Source organism: Mobula birostris, chromosome 6 (genome assembly GCF_030028105.1).
Source record: "Mobula birostris isolate sMobBir1 chromosome 6, sMobBir1.hap1, whole genome shotgun sequence".
In the NCBI taxonomy this organism is placed as follows: Eukaryota; Metazoa; Chordata; class Chondrichthyes; order Myliobatiformes; family Myliobatidae; genus Mobula; species Mobula birostris.
This window is the reverse complement of record NC_092375.1, coordinates 19,694,749-19,709,441: the sequence shown is the minus strand read 5'-3', so window position 1 is coordinate 19,709,441 and position 14,693 is coordinate 19,694,749. Positions and strand designations below refer to the sequence as shown.

General features: G+C 40.5%; 1 protein-coding gene across 1 annotated transcript in view; it reads left to right on the top strand.

Annotated features, from left to right (window-relative positions):
* Window positions 1–1,752, top strand: part of hlcs (holocarboxylase synthetase (biotin-(proprionyl-CoA-carboxylase (ATP-hydrolysing)) ligase)) — a 171,136-nt gene extending 169,384 nt beyond the window's left edge. Inside the window, exon 12 of the mRNA XM_072259956.1 lies at window positions 1,113–1,752. The gene's annotated coding sequence lies outside the window, so the exon portion shown is untranslated. The remainder of the gene's footprint in view (window positions 1–1,112) is intronic.
* Window positions 1,753–14,693: the final 12,941 nt, after the last annotated feature.

Here is a 14,693-nt window from a genome sequence, read left to right as displayed (position 1 = left end):
AGCATGGAATAGGCCCTTCCAGGCCTTCGAACCACGCCACCCGGCAACGCCAAATTTAACCCTAACCTGATCTAGGGACACTTCTCAGTGACCATTAACCTACTAATGTGTATGTCCTTAGACTGTGGAAGGAAAGCAGAGACTGGAGAAAGCACACACATTTCACAGGAAGGGTGTTCAGACTCCTTACAGTGGGCTCTGGTTTTGATCTCCGAGCTCCATCGCCCTGAGTTGTAATAGCGTCACGCTGACCGCTATGTCCCGTAGTGCCCAATGGAATAACAGAAAAGCTCATAAATGTCTTTAATTCTGTTATGGTATGAATCAGCAAAGTCACCATTTAAGACTGTTAGAATAAGGGGTCAGCTTTCTGCCAGAGGGGTACAAGGTTGCTGAGGTTCGAGTATTTTGAGTCATAGAGTTATAGAAAAGTACAGCATAGAAACAGGCCCTTAAGCTCACGTAGTCCGTGCCAAACCATTTAAACAGCCTCAGCCTCACCCCTCCATATCCCTACTACCCATGTACCTATTGAAACTTCTCTTAAACGTTGAAGTTGAGTTTGCATGCACCACTAGAATGCCAAGCGACTGATCCTTCTTGACCAACCTCCCGTGTGGGATCTTGTCAAGTGCCTTGCTAAAGTCCATGTAGACAACATCCACTGCCTTTGTGGATATCATCAGGGGAAGAAGAAAGTTTGTAAGGTTACTTGTGAAAGGTACCCCAAATATAGGAAGTATATTTTTTTGGTAGCCTAAATACGAAAGTAAAAAGTTGTACTTGATACACTTGAAACAGGTAAATGGCTACAATTTCATAGGCAGTCTCCTGTGCTTGAGGAAACGTGAAGTAAATCCAGTGAAGGGTTCCAGTCATTACTGGTGACTGACTTTAAACAAGGAAAAGTTAATGTGAGGATATTAAAAAATACTGTGTTTTATCAGACACCCTGCCTAAGGTCGGGCTGCATTAGCTCAGACAGTCTGCTTTTCAAGCAGCACAGTTGACGAGCTGGCAGAAGTTACTCTTAACTTAGCATAGGATTATCTATTATTACTTGATGTGAAGACAAATAGGAAATGCTCTTCCTATTTTCCTTTCCTTCTCAGGACGTACCCGAAGACAATGTCTGATGTCTGAACAGGCAAATATTGTTCTGCGCCCAACCAACAAACTACAGCAGGATACTGATCACCTCTTGGACATCTGGCCAGTTTTATGAGAAGGAGGCCTGAGCAGGAATTTCCCACCAACCTCTTCAGACACGCTGACCACTTCACATCTGCGGTCTGACATTTGACAGCTTCTCATAAAATTTTCCTCACTACAGGTAGATGAATACCATGGTTATATAAACATTACTGTGCCTTTGTATAGCTGATTACTGCTCAGATGTTCAGATTTTGTTTTATTAGGAAAACAGACTAAGAAATTGATTTAATTTGCTTTTATTCTGATTGTTCCTTATTTACCATTTATAACTTACAACTGTACAAGATGTGTTCAAATAGGAACTTACGTTTATAAACTTCTTTATTTGAATTTTTATTTAAAATTTTCTTTCAACATGAAGCACTCCTGCAAGTTTGTACCGAATAATTATTTTTGAATTTTTTAATGCAAAATAATCTAGAAAACAAAAACTGTTATTTGTTCTGTAGAAAATATTCCAATTTGAAACGTATCATTATAAGGTTTGTATGTAAGATATGTAACATGTTGTAAACAGATCTTGATTACAACTTGGTTGTCAGGAAAATTACTTCTGAAGAAGTTAACAATAGTTTGTTCAGTTTTTGATGTTTACAGAAAAATAAACGCATTTTCTACAAATTACATCTCAGAATTTTCCTTCTCATAACCTATTGGAGTTGTAATTTTTGATATGCTCTTTTAATAACCAGTTTTGTTCTTTTCTAAAAATTCTCCCTAAGTTTTGAATAATGTTGTATGATGGGAGTAGCAGATTTCACATTCATCCTCTACAGCTACCTATGATGATTAGTGCAAAAAAGCATTCTCAAAACTCTCACATAATGTGGGATTTCAGTGGAAAATGTGTAAGCCTTTCAATGACTAAAGATAAAGATACAATCATGAGGACAAGTCTGCATTTCCCTCTCTTTTTTCAGTTTTTATACCATGTTCTTCTTGATGGTTAATCTAAGGCAGAATTGGCAAATGAATATTTTCAGCAGTTAATTGACAACCCATTTATTTTGCAATTGCTGGCAGTATTTTGACTGCTTATGTTTAGTTTGTTAATTTATTTTGGAACTAAACAATTAAAAAAAAATCTTGCTGCTATTCTCTACATCTTTCAGTTGTGATCATTGGCAGTTTTATATGTAATATGAAGCAATCAGATGCATATTTTTGCAGGTTTGATATTTCTTTCGCAATTACTGTAGGTTTACTTTGCATATTCCAGTGGTATTGTTCGGATGCAAAGTTATATTTTTGTAAGAATGGTCAACCTTATAACACACAGATGATTATATTCTGTCTTTGAAGGAATAGATTCTAATAACTAAATAAACACTTTCAGTTATGTCATAGTTTAAGAAATAGTGGGATTAAAAAGTGTTCATCACTATCAGGCTCCACCTTAAAAGCAACTAGCGGTAAAAAGGCTAATGGATCACCAGACATGTTATACCCAAGGCTGTACTAATAGTTTAGCTAATTAGAAAAATCAATTATTTTTCCTATTCCGCAATTTTATTTTGACTGTTTTTAAACAAAAAACAAATGCCGATACAATTGTAATATAAGAATTTTGAATGTAAAATACATTATTATTTCATTTCCTGTTAACAGATGGAAGCTAATGAAGTGTGGACAAGTCAGTGCACAGGTGGAACTTGTGGGAATAACTTAGTTTCCTCTTTGTATGGGTTCCTTTTTTTGTGTGCATGACCTCTCATTGTCTTGACAGCAGGCAGTTTTACATTGAAACACATCATTTGTCACTGACCTTGTATTTGCTTCATTACCGACTATCCAACCAAATCCTTCCACACCAAACATAGGAACCCCACTGTTATGTTACTTAACAGACCTGAAGGAGATGTTGGGGGTGGAGGGAATGTGCTTTTTATAGGATAGTCAAGTCGCTAGAAATTCATTTCTTTACACATGAGATCTGAAATACAGTGCAGTTTGAAACTTTGGAGCTCAATTAAATCATACTGAACAAATACAGTTATATCCAATTTCTGCTTAAGATCATAAACTGAAGCAGATGTAGATTCACAGGAGATTCTGCAGATGCTGGAAATCTTGAGCAACACATCGAAAATGTTGGAGGAAAGCAGGTCAGGCAGCATCTATTGAGGGAAATAAGCAGTCAATGTTGAGTAAACGGATGAGACTAGGTAATGGGGAAGGTAGTTGGGTGGGGGAGGAGGAATGACGTAAGAGGCTGGGAGGTGATTGTTGGAAGAGGTAAAGGGTTGAAGAAAGAGGAATCTGATAGGAAAGGACAACAGAATAAAAATGAGGTGGGGAACCGCAGAAGATGGTAGGCAGGTCAAGGGAACAAGGGGGAAGAAGAGGAGTTAGAGGGCCTCCTCACCTATCACCTACCACCTTGTACTCCTCTATCTTCCCCCAACTTCTTATTCTGGCTTCTGCCCTCTTCCTTCCAGTCCTGGTGAAGGGTCAAATAAAAAGACTGCTTATTTAGAGTCATAAAAGAGTACAGCACAGAAATAGGCCATTCATGCCATCTAATCCATTGAAACATCGAAACTGCCTACTCCCACCAACTTGCACTGAGACCATAGTCCTCCATACCCCCGCCATCCATGAACCTATCCAAACTTCTCTTAAACATTGAAATTGAGCTCGCATTCTTTTATTCAGCATTTTTGTGTTTGTTGTTGAAGCAAACATAGGTAATTTGACCCCTCGTTCTTATTCCAACGTTCAGTTAGTTCATAGCTGATCTTTTACCTCAGTTCTACTTCCTTGTACTATTCCCACATATTATTATTTCTAAAATAAATCTATCGACTGCTTCTCAGAGTCTGTGAGCTTCATGTTTATTGCAATCTGGTGTATATGACAATAAACTAATCAGAATCTGATGACTATATTAAGCAAGTGAGGATGAAGAAATTCCTGAAATGACCTGAACAGTTGACTCTTTATTTTAACTCTGTGACACCTTAGCTAGGGGAAACTATCTTTCTTCCATTAGATCCCATAAGGAATGTGCATATTTCAGTGAAATTAGAAGACCATAAGACATATTAGACCAGTTCGCCCATTGGATCTGCTTTGACATTCCATTGTGGCTGATTTATTATCTGTCTCAACCCCATTCTTTTGCCTTACCCTTCTAACCTTTGACATCCTTACTAATCAGGAACCTATCTATCTCTGCTTTACATATGCCCAGTTGTTTGACCTTCACAGCTGTTTGTGGCAATAAATTCCACAGATTCATCATTATCTGTCTATCACCTCTTATTCTTCTAAACTCAGGAGGGTTGTATTCTAAGTCATAAGGAAATAGGATTAAGAATAGGTTACCTAGCCCTTCATCAAGATTGCACTGACATTTGATATGATCATGGATGATCTTGTCAGCTTAATTTGGCCTCATTCAACAGGAATCAATCTGGTGAACCTTTGCTGCACAACTATTGCAAATATTTCCTTCCTTGCGTAGGAAGACCAGACCTGTACACAATATTGTTGGAGTGGCCATTGTGTGAGTGGACCAGTGTTGGAGTGGGGAGGCTTTGGTGAAATAAGCATCTGATAAGTTTCTTCTTCTTCATTTTTCCTCTGTCTGTACATAGTGCAGTGAGGATGGTTCCAGGAGCTGTGTTGTGTTCTTTGTGTGGGTGGTGGTAATTCTGAGAGACCTCCAGCCTCCTGGATAACAAGATTTGCACCAGGTGCACCGAGCAGCAGCTCTTCAGAGAATGTGTTAAGAAACTGGATGTGTAGCTTGATAACTTTCGGCTATACAGGAAATTGAGGAGGTGATTGATAGTGCTAGGTTGCAGGAGGCAGTTTCTGGGTGACTGTCAGGAGAGGGAAAGGAAATCGGCAGTTAATGCGCAGTTCCCATCAATAATAAGTATACCACTTTCAATGCTGTTTCGGGGGGGGGGGGCGGGTGAATGACTTACTAAGGGGAGCTGCAGCGACCGGGTCCCTGGCACTGAATCTGGCTCTTTGGCTCATAAGGGAAAGGCGAGAAGAGGATTGCAGTAGTGATAGGGGATTCCATAGTTAGAGGAGTGGACGCAAGATTTTGTGAATGCGATAGAGACAGCCAGGTGTTATGTTGTCTCCCAGGTGTCAGGGTCAGGAAGGTCTCGGATTGGCTCTAAAGCATTCTAAAGGGGGAGGGTGAGCAGCCAGAAGTCTTGGTACAAGTTGGCACCAACAGCATAGGTAGGACAAGGGATGAGGTCTTGAAAAGTGAATTTAGAGAGTTAGGTAGAAAGCTGAAAAGCAGGACCACCAGGGTAATAATCACGAGATTGTTGCCTGTGTCACACACCAGTGAGGGTAAGAATAGGATGATATGGTGCATGAATGCATGGCCAAGGAGCTGGCGCAGGGGGCAAGGCTTCAGATTTGTGGATTATTGGGATATTTTCTGGGGAAGGCATAGCCTGCACAGAAGGGTCAGGTTACATCTGAACCTGAAGGGAACCAGTATCCTTGTGGGCAGGTTTGCTAGAACTTTTGGGGAGAGTTTAATTTGATTTGGCAGGGGGATGGGAAACTGAGTGATAGGGCTAAGGAAGGGGCAGTTGGTATACATGCAGAGGAATGTATAGTGAGACTGCCAGGATGGACAGTCAGATGATAGGGCAAATTTGAAATTGGTAGAATGAGTTGCAATGTTACAGGGGCAAAATCAAAAAAGGTGATGAAAACAGGACTGAAGGTGTTTTATTTGAATGCACACAGTTTAAGAAATAAGGTACCTGTAAGTGATCTTGTAGTGCAGTTAGAGATGGACAGGTGTGACAGTGTGGGCATCACTCAGTCATAACTGAAAGAAGATCATAGTTGGGAGCTTAACATCCAAGGATGCACATTGTATCAAAAAGACTGGCAGGTAGGTAGAGGGGATGGTGTGGCTCTGTGGGTAAAAAATGAAATCACTTCCTTTGAAAGAGGTGGCATAGAATCGGAAGATGTATAATTGTTGTAGGTAGGATTAAGGAACTAGAAGGGTAAATAGACCCTGATGGGAGTTGTGTCCAGGCCTCTGAACAGTAGCCAGATGTGGACTACAAATTACAAGGGGAGATAGAAAATGCATGTCCGAAAGGTAATGTTATGATAGTCATGGGGGATTTCAATAATGCAGGTAGATTGGGGAAAATCAGGTTGGGGTTGATTTTGGATCCCAAGAGCGAGAACTTGTAGAATGCCTATGAGATGGTTTTTTAGTAAAGGAACCCTTAGGAGACAGTGATCATAATATGATAGAATTCACCCTGCGATTTGAGGGGGAGAAGCTAAAGGTAATTCTAGAGGCATGAGACGGGAGCTGTCCAAAGTTCATTGGAAGGGGGCACCAGTAGGGATGACAACAGAGCAGCAATGGCTGGAGTTTCTTGGAGCAGTTTAGAAGGCACAGGATAGTTACATCCCAAAGAAGTAGTATTCTAAAGGTAGGATAACACAACTGTGGCTGACAAGGGAAGTCAAGAGATGGCATACAATAGAGCAAAAATTAGTGGGAAGTTAGAGGATTGGGACGTTTAAAAAAAAAACGAGAAGGCAACTAAAAAAAGCGTAAGGAGCAAAAAGATGAAATATTGAAGCCAGTAATATCCAAGAAGACACCAAAAGTTTTTCAGATATACAAGGAGTAAAGGAGAGGTGAAAGTAGATATTGGATTCTTAGAAAATGACGGTAGAGAGGTAGTAATGGGGACACGGAAATGGCAGATGAACTAAATATGTATTTTGCATCAGTCTTCACTGTGCAAGACACCAGCAGTTTGCTGGATTTTCAAGAGTGTCAAAGTGCAGAAGTGAGTGCAGTTGCTATTACTAGGGAGAAGGTGCTTGGTCTGAAGGTAGATAAGTCATCTAGACCAGATGAAGTACATGCATGGATCTTAAAAGAGTTAGCTCAACAGATTGTAGAGGCATTAGGAATGATCTTTCAACATGGTTCTGGAGGACTGGAAAATTGCAATTGACCCTCCACTCTTCAAGATGGGAGGAAGGCAGAAGAAAGGAAACTATAGGCCAGTTTGCTTGACTTCAGTGGTTGGGAAGATGTTAGAGTCAATTGTTAAGGATGAGGTTTCGTGGTACTTGGAGGCACATGATAAAATGGGCCAAAGTCAGTATGATTTCCTAAAGGGGCTATCTTGCTTGACAAATCTGTTGAAATTTCTTGAGAAAATAAAAAGCAGGATAGACAATGGAGAATTGGTGGATGTTGTGTACTTGGATTTTCAAAAGGCCCTTGACAAGGTGGCACACATGAGGTTGCTTAGCGAAATAAGGGCCCATGATATTACCGGAAAGGTACTAGCATGGGCTGATTGGTAGGAGGCAAAGAGTGGGAATAAATGGGGCCTTTTCTGGTTGGCTGCTGGTGACTAGTGGTGTTCTGCAGAGCCTGATTTTGGGACTGCTTGTTCTCATGTTATATGTCAATGATTTGGATGATGGAATTGATGGCTTTGAGGCTAAGTTTGCAGATGATGATAAGAAAGGTGGATGGGCAGGTAGTGCTAAGACAGATGAGAAGAATGGGCAGAGATGTGACAGATAGAATACAACGTCAGGAGTGTATAATCATGCACTTTGGTAGAAGGAATCAAAGCATAGACTATTTTCTAAATGGGGAGGCAATTCATAAATCAGAGGTGCAAAGGGGCTTGGGAGTCCTTATGCAAGATCCCTTAAAGGTTAACTTGCAGGTTGAGTTGGTGGTGAGGAAGACCAGTGTGATGTTAGCATTCATTTTGAGAGGACTAGAATATAAAAGCAAGGATGTAAAGCTGAGGCTTCACAAGGCAGTCGCTGGGCCTCGTATGGAATATTGTGAGCAGTTTCGAACCCCTTTTCTAAGAAAGGGTGTGCTGGCATTTGAGAGTGTCAAAGGAGTTTCATGAAAATGATTCCAGGATTGAATAGCTTATCATATGATGAGTAGCAGAGATTGCACTTTCTTAAACAAGCATCACTCCCCACTAACATCTTAACTACATTCTACAGAGGCGTGGTTGAGAGTGTGCTGACCTTTTGCATCACAACCTGGTACTCCAGCTGCAGTGCTGTCGACAAAAAAGCCTTGCAGAGGGTGGTTAGGGGAGCAGAGAAGATTATTGGGGTCTCCCTACCTTCTGTCCAAGACCTCTTTCAGAGTCGATGCCTCCAGAAGACACGGTACATCATTAAAGATCCCTCACACCCTCTCCATGAACTGTTTGTTCTTCTGCCATCAGGCAAACGTTACAGGAGCATCAAAACTAAAACCACAAAGCTACTAAACAGCTTCCTCCCACAGGCAGTCAGACTGCTCAATAGCTGCTCTACCTGACTCTGCTTTGGACACTTTTAACTTGCACTGGACACTTATAACTTGATTTTAACTGACATGTGGCTGTTGTGTTTTAGGTTCAAAAAGATTCAAAAGATTCAAAAAACTTTATTGTCATTCTAACCATACATCAGCTCTGCAGGGCAGAATGAGACAGCGTTTCTCAGGAGCAGTGCAATCATAACATAACAGACGCAACACTAAATAATAAACATAACAATAAATAGTAAAACACAACAGCTACATGTCAGTTAAAATCAGTTATAAGACTATTTATTGTTATGTTTATTATTTAGTGTTATGTTTGTTATGTTATGATTGCACTGCTCCTGAGAAACACTCTCTCATTCTGCCCTGCAGAGCTGATGTACGGTTAGAATGACAATAAAGTTTTTTGAACCTTTGAATCATTTGATGGCTCTGGCCTGTACTTGTTGGAATTTAGATGGGATCTCATTAAAACCCATTGAATATTGAAAGCCTAGATAGAGTGGATGTGGAAGGGATGTTCCCTATAGTGGGGGTAGTCTAGGACCAGAGGCCACAAGCTCAGCATAGAGGGATGTCCATTCAGAACGGAGATGAGATGTCTCTTTAGTCAGAGGGTGGTGAATCTGTGGAATTCATTGCCACAGCCGGCTGTTAAGGCCAGATTATTGAGTGTATTTAAAGCAGAGCTTAATGAAGTTTTGGTAAGTCAGGGTGTGAAAGGAGAAGGCAGGAGAAGGGGTTTGAGAGGAAAATGGATCAGCCGTGATCAAATGGTGGAGCAGATGCGATGGGCCAAATGGCTTAATTTTGCTTTTGGTCTTTTTAGAACCTTATTTAATTAGAGCAAAGCATCAAAACTTTCCTTGCAATGAAGATTGTTTAAGATTCAACATGTTTAATGTCCTTTCCAGTACATGTGTGTAAAGGAGGACAAAATAATTGTTACATTGGATCTAATGCAGCACAAAAACAAACGCAATAAGATACCACAATAATAAAAAGAATAAATACATAAGAGCTTTATATACAGATTGATTATAGATCCATAAAGCGATGCTAGACACAGGAGTGTCTGTACATAAAGTGTCTGACAGGAAATGATAAAGTAGTGGTGGAGAGCTGGGTCAGTGGGTGGGGGTGTTGATCACCCTTACTGCTTGGGAAAAGGAACTGTTTTTTCAGTCTGGTAGTCTTGATGGGAGTGGGACCGTTTTGTTTGCCTTCCTAATGACTTGTTACACCTTCATGCTAACTTTAGATAATTCTGTGTAAGATGCAAGTCACTTGGACTCACACGTCTTTCAATCTCTCACCATTAAAAAAAAGTACTTTGTGCCCATCATATTTCATCCAAAATGGGTCACCTCACATTTTGTCGCATTACATTCCATCTGTCATATTCCTCATCCATTTAATTAATATTCCCTGAAGCTTCATTGCAGCTTCCCCAAAGGCCACCCCATTATATCACTCAATTTTGTAATATGAGCAAACAGGGGAACTATTACATTTGTTCCTGTCACTCAGGTTGTCACCAGCTTGAGCTCTGGCATTCCAATAGTCACAGGCTCTCAACTTGAAAATGATTTGTTTACTTCTACTCTCTGAACCAATCCTTGAACAGTTTTGATAAATTACCTCCAATACTGTACACTTTCGTTTCCAAAATCTACTGTGCTTGAATAATTTACTGTTCAAAATATTTACAGAAGACATTTGTAATCATAAAGTGCTAATTCTTCAAAAACTGAAAATGACTCAGAACTACATCCTGTTGTCAAAATGTATATATTAGTGTCTCTTTACAAAGCATAAACATAATGCCGAAGGGTTTTGAAATTGGCTACCAATTTGATAAATCATCATCATCATTATCATATGTACAGCAGGCTATCAGGAAGGCAAATGGAATGTTGGCCTTCATTGCTAGAGGGATTGAATTTAAGAGCAGGGAGGTCATGCTGCAACTGTACAGGGTACTGGTGAGGCCGCACCTGGAGTACTGCATGCAGTTCTGGTCTTACTTGAGGAAGGCTTTGGAGGCGGTGCAGAGGAAGTTTGCCAGGCTGATTCCAGATTTGAGGGGGTTAACACTATGAGGAGAGATTGAGTCGCCTGAGACTGTACCCTCTGGAATTCAGAAGGATGGGAGGAGATCTTACCGAAGCATATAAAATTATAAAAGGGATAGATAAGATAGAGGCAGGGATGTTGTTTCCACTGGTAGGTGAGACTAGAACTAGGGAACATAGCCTCAAGATTCAGGGGAGTAAATTTCGAATAGAGATGATGAGGAACTGCTTTTCCCAAAGATGGTGAATCTGTGGAATTCTCTACCCAATGAAGCAGTGGAGGCTACATCAGTAAACGTTTGTATATTTAAGAAAAGGTTGGATAGATTTTTGCGTAGTATGGGAATTGAGGGTTATGCAGAAAAGGCAGGTAGGTGGAGATGAGTCCGTGGCCAGATCAGTCATGATCTTACTGAATGGCGGAGCAGGCTTGATGGAACAGATGGTCTACTCCTGCTCTTATTTCTTACGTTCTTATGAAATTGTCTGCCCGGCATCCGTGGTCTCATAACCAGGACGTAATATGCACCAGCTGCTCTTTCAGCAATCTCCCATGACTTCACAAGGGGTTAAACAGGTGCTACAAGGTGACCTGCAGGCTAGCAGAGGGAAGGAGCGCCTTTCACCTCCTTTGGTAAAGACGTATGTCCACTCTGCCACTCAGATACCTATCTACAGCTCATAGAATTTATTAATAATCCCAACCTGAAGAAAAATGATAATGTTACTAATTTTCATCAAAAAGATTTGTCTATATTTCATTGTGATCACCAAAATGCCATGTGCAAAAAAAAAAACACAATTCAATAAATACTTCTAAACTAACGACACTGCCCAGAGGTGAATGCAAACTAATTATTGTCATTTACAGGCAAATCCATTATTTTTTCATTTCTAGGAAACTGGATTGAACCGTATTGGATCGATACAAAAATATTGAAACATAAATTTTACTTATTACTTTAAATCAGTGGTGATGGACAATGGAATGTTGGAATATTTTTTCTATGGCCATTGTAATTATTTATTCTTTTAAAATTCTGATAATCAAAGATCACATGTGAAAGTGAGTTCTCATTTTTGAAGAAAAAAGGCATCATAATCACCTATATTAAAATTAGAAGTTTACCTCTAATGATGACTAACACTGACAACAAAGATTTTGCTTCCTGAATACTTTTGGGTGTGCATTAAGGATTTTGAACTGCTGGTCATGAAAATCACCATGAAATTTCCCTGTCACATACCATATTTTTGAAATCACCTATATTTTTTATTTCAATTCATAATTCAAGTCAGAATAACTGATGCCAAGATTAAGGAAGGCATTTTCATTGGTCCACAAATCAAACAGGTCATCAGTGACAGGCAATTCGAAGATCCTCTAGTGGGACCAGAGAAAATTGCATGGAAGGCATTCAAGGATGTTGATGAAAATTTTCTTGGCAACTACAGAGCACCAAACTAAGTACAGCTGGTTGACAACATGCTTCAAACAGACAAGACTATGAAGTGCAACATGTCACTAAAGATTCATTTTCTGCACTCCCATTTGGACTTTTTCTCTGCAAATTTTGGTGCTGTCAGTGATGAGCACGGTGAAAGGTTTCATCAAGACATTGCGTTCAGGACAACTGAATTCCATCAATACTCTCTGATTATTGTTAGACACTTAAGTGAGAAGCCTCGGACAATGAGTACAAATGAAAACCATCAACAAAACATTTTTAGCTTAGTTGAACTATTGCAAAGCATCAGCACTGTTATGTAATTACTGTAAACACATTATATTCAATAAAAGTTAATTTTGTTCCTCCAAATTCCTATGTGATGCAAGTAGTCTGAAATTATCACCTTCTAGCTTGTACCCCTTCACCTCTCCCTACTTTCTTATTCTGACCTCTACCCGCTTCCCTTCCAGTCCTGATGAAGGGTTTCAGCCCTGAATGTTGGCTCTTTATTCCTCTCCATAGATGCTGCCTGACCTGCTGAATTCCTCCAGCATTGTGTGTGTGTGTGTGTGTGTGTGTGTGCGCGTTGCTCTTGTATTGAAAATAATACTATAGTATTTTCATTTAAGGTAATTTTTGAAATTCTTTCTTGAAAAGCTGTGCTGAAATACGACTCTTTGGCAGAAATATTTCTGACAGGAAGAGTATTATTTAAAATCTTTTACTAAAAGTGGCATTTACAAATGTACAAATCCATAGGTTTAATAATAGAAGTTTTCTTTGGAACACTGCTTACTTTCCACATTTCAAGTTTTCATAATCTTTTGTACATTAAGTAAGAGGCACTCTTTAGTTTCTTTGTTTGTGTTTATTGGTTAGCTTTCAGCACATTACGATAGAGCTAATAATCTCATTTGGGTGAAAAATTCCAGAAAATTGCTGTGACATTGCCCAGAGCTATTTCCCCAATTTATCCTGGAACTTATTTCCTCTTGGAATTCCTAGTCAATATGAATTTACTTGTTGTGATGCCAAATCTGTGTTTATCCACAGGCATCATTTTACAACACAAGCTTAGGCAGAACGTAATTTCCTGTTCATGTCTATGATTTGAGTCAGAGAAAATTAAGTGAAAATACATGTATATATATGAGAGTACTAACCTGTCTTTTCCAAATTTAAGTGTTCCTTTGGAACAAGATATCCCAGACCATAGGAATCATCCCCATTGTCACTCGTTGATTTATGACCAGCTAAAAATTATGTAAGTTTGGTAGCGTCATATGGTTCTGCCCCTACAAACTCTCTTTTGCATTTGTTTCCTTACTTTCACCTGCAGATTTGCAAGCTGTGGATAATTGGCCTAGTGAAAAGTCCCCCTTCACTCTTCCCTTGAATATGTGTGGGAAGATCGAGATAGTCTCCACCGAGGTTGTGGCTCAGACAGTTGTCTTTTATGTTCCTAGGTATGGTATTAGGGGCAGAGAGGGGAGTTAGGGGTCAGGTTAGGGCTTAGGGGCAGGGATGAGGGAGAGTTAGAGGTGATACCAAAGTCTAGGACTCTTTCAAAGGTCGGTATCATGGACGTGCAACAAAGGACATCTGTGGACAGATGCTGGGTAGGCAGGTGCTGTGGACAAAGACCAGTGAGGACCAGGTCTTATGGACCCCTGGTCAGCCCGGTCTCAGGATCGAAGGTCCCTGTGGGGAGGATGCACAAGGGCTAGTATCCCCATAGGTCGGTGAGACAGTGAGTCTGGAGTTTGAGATCCTGTCATCAGTGTGTGTATATGTGTGTTGGCGCATGGCCAAGTGGTTAAGGCATCGGTCTGGTGATCTGAAGGTTGCTAGTTGGAGCCTTGGCTGAGGCAGCGTGTTGTATCCTTGAGCAAGGCACTTAACCACACTTTGCTCTGCGACGACACCGGTGCCAAGCTGTATCGGCCCTAGTGCCCTTTCCTTGGACAACATCGGTGGTGTGGAGAGGGGAGACTTGCAGCATGGGCAACTGCTGGTCTTCGTTACAATCTTGCCCAGGCAACATATATATATGTTGAGGCCTAATGGTCGAAGCCCTGAGTATGCGAGTCCACTGGGAAAGTCAGAGGCCCAATGTCTGTGAGTCCACTGGAGGCTGAAGACTTGGAAGCAGCCTGCCCTGGGTTGGAAGACTGTGTGTGTGTGTGTGAGAGTGAGAGAGAGAGAGAGAGAGAGAGAGAGAGAGAGAGAGAGAGAGAGGAGAGAAAAGCAGTTTGTTTTGCTGTTGTTTTGTCCTGTTGCTGTTGCTTGTGTTATTCTGCTGAATGATGTGTTCATACTATGTTGCAACTGAAATGTGCAGTCACACTTGCAGGCTGGCCCTAGCACATCCCTAAACAACACATTTCACTGTAGGTTTTGATTTCTGTGTGATAATTGAATCTAAACCTAGTATGAAGTTACGCACAGCAAATAATTCAACAAGTCCTTTTGCAGACTCCCTGCTTCCTCAACACTACCTGCACCCCCACCTATCTTTGTATCATCTGCAAACTTAGCCATAAAGCTATTCAATCTCACATCAAAAGCTTGACATATAACGTAAAAAGAAGCGGTCCCAACGCCGATCCTTGTGGAACACCACTAGCCATT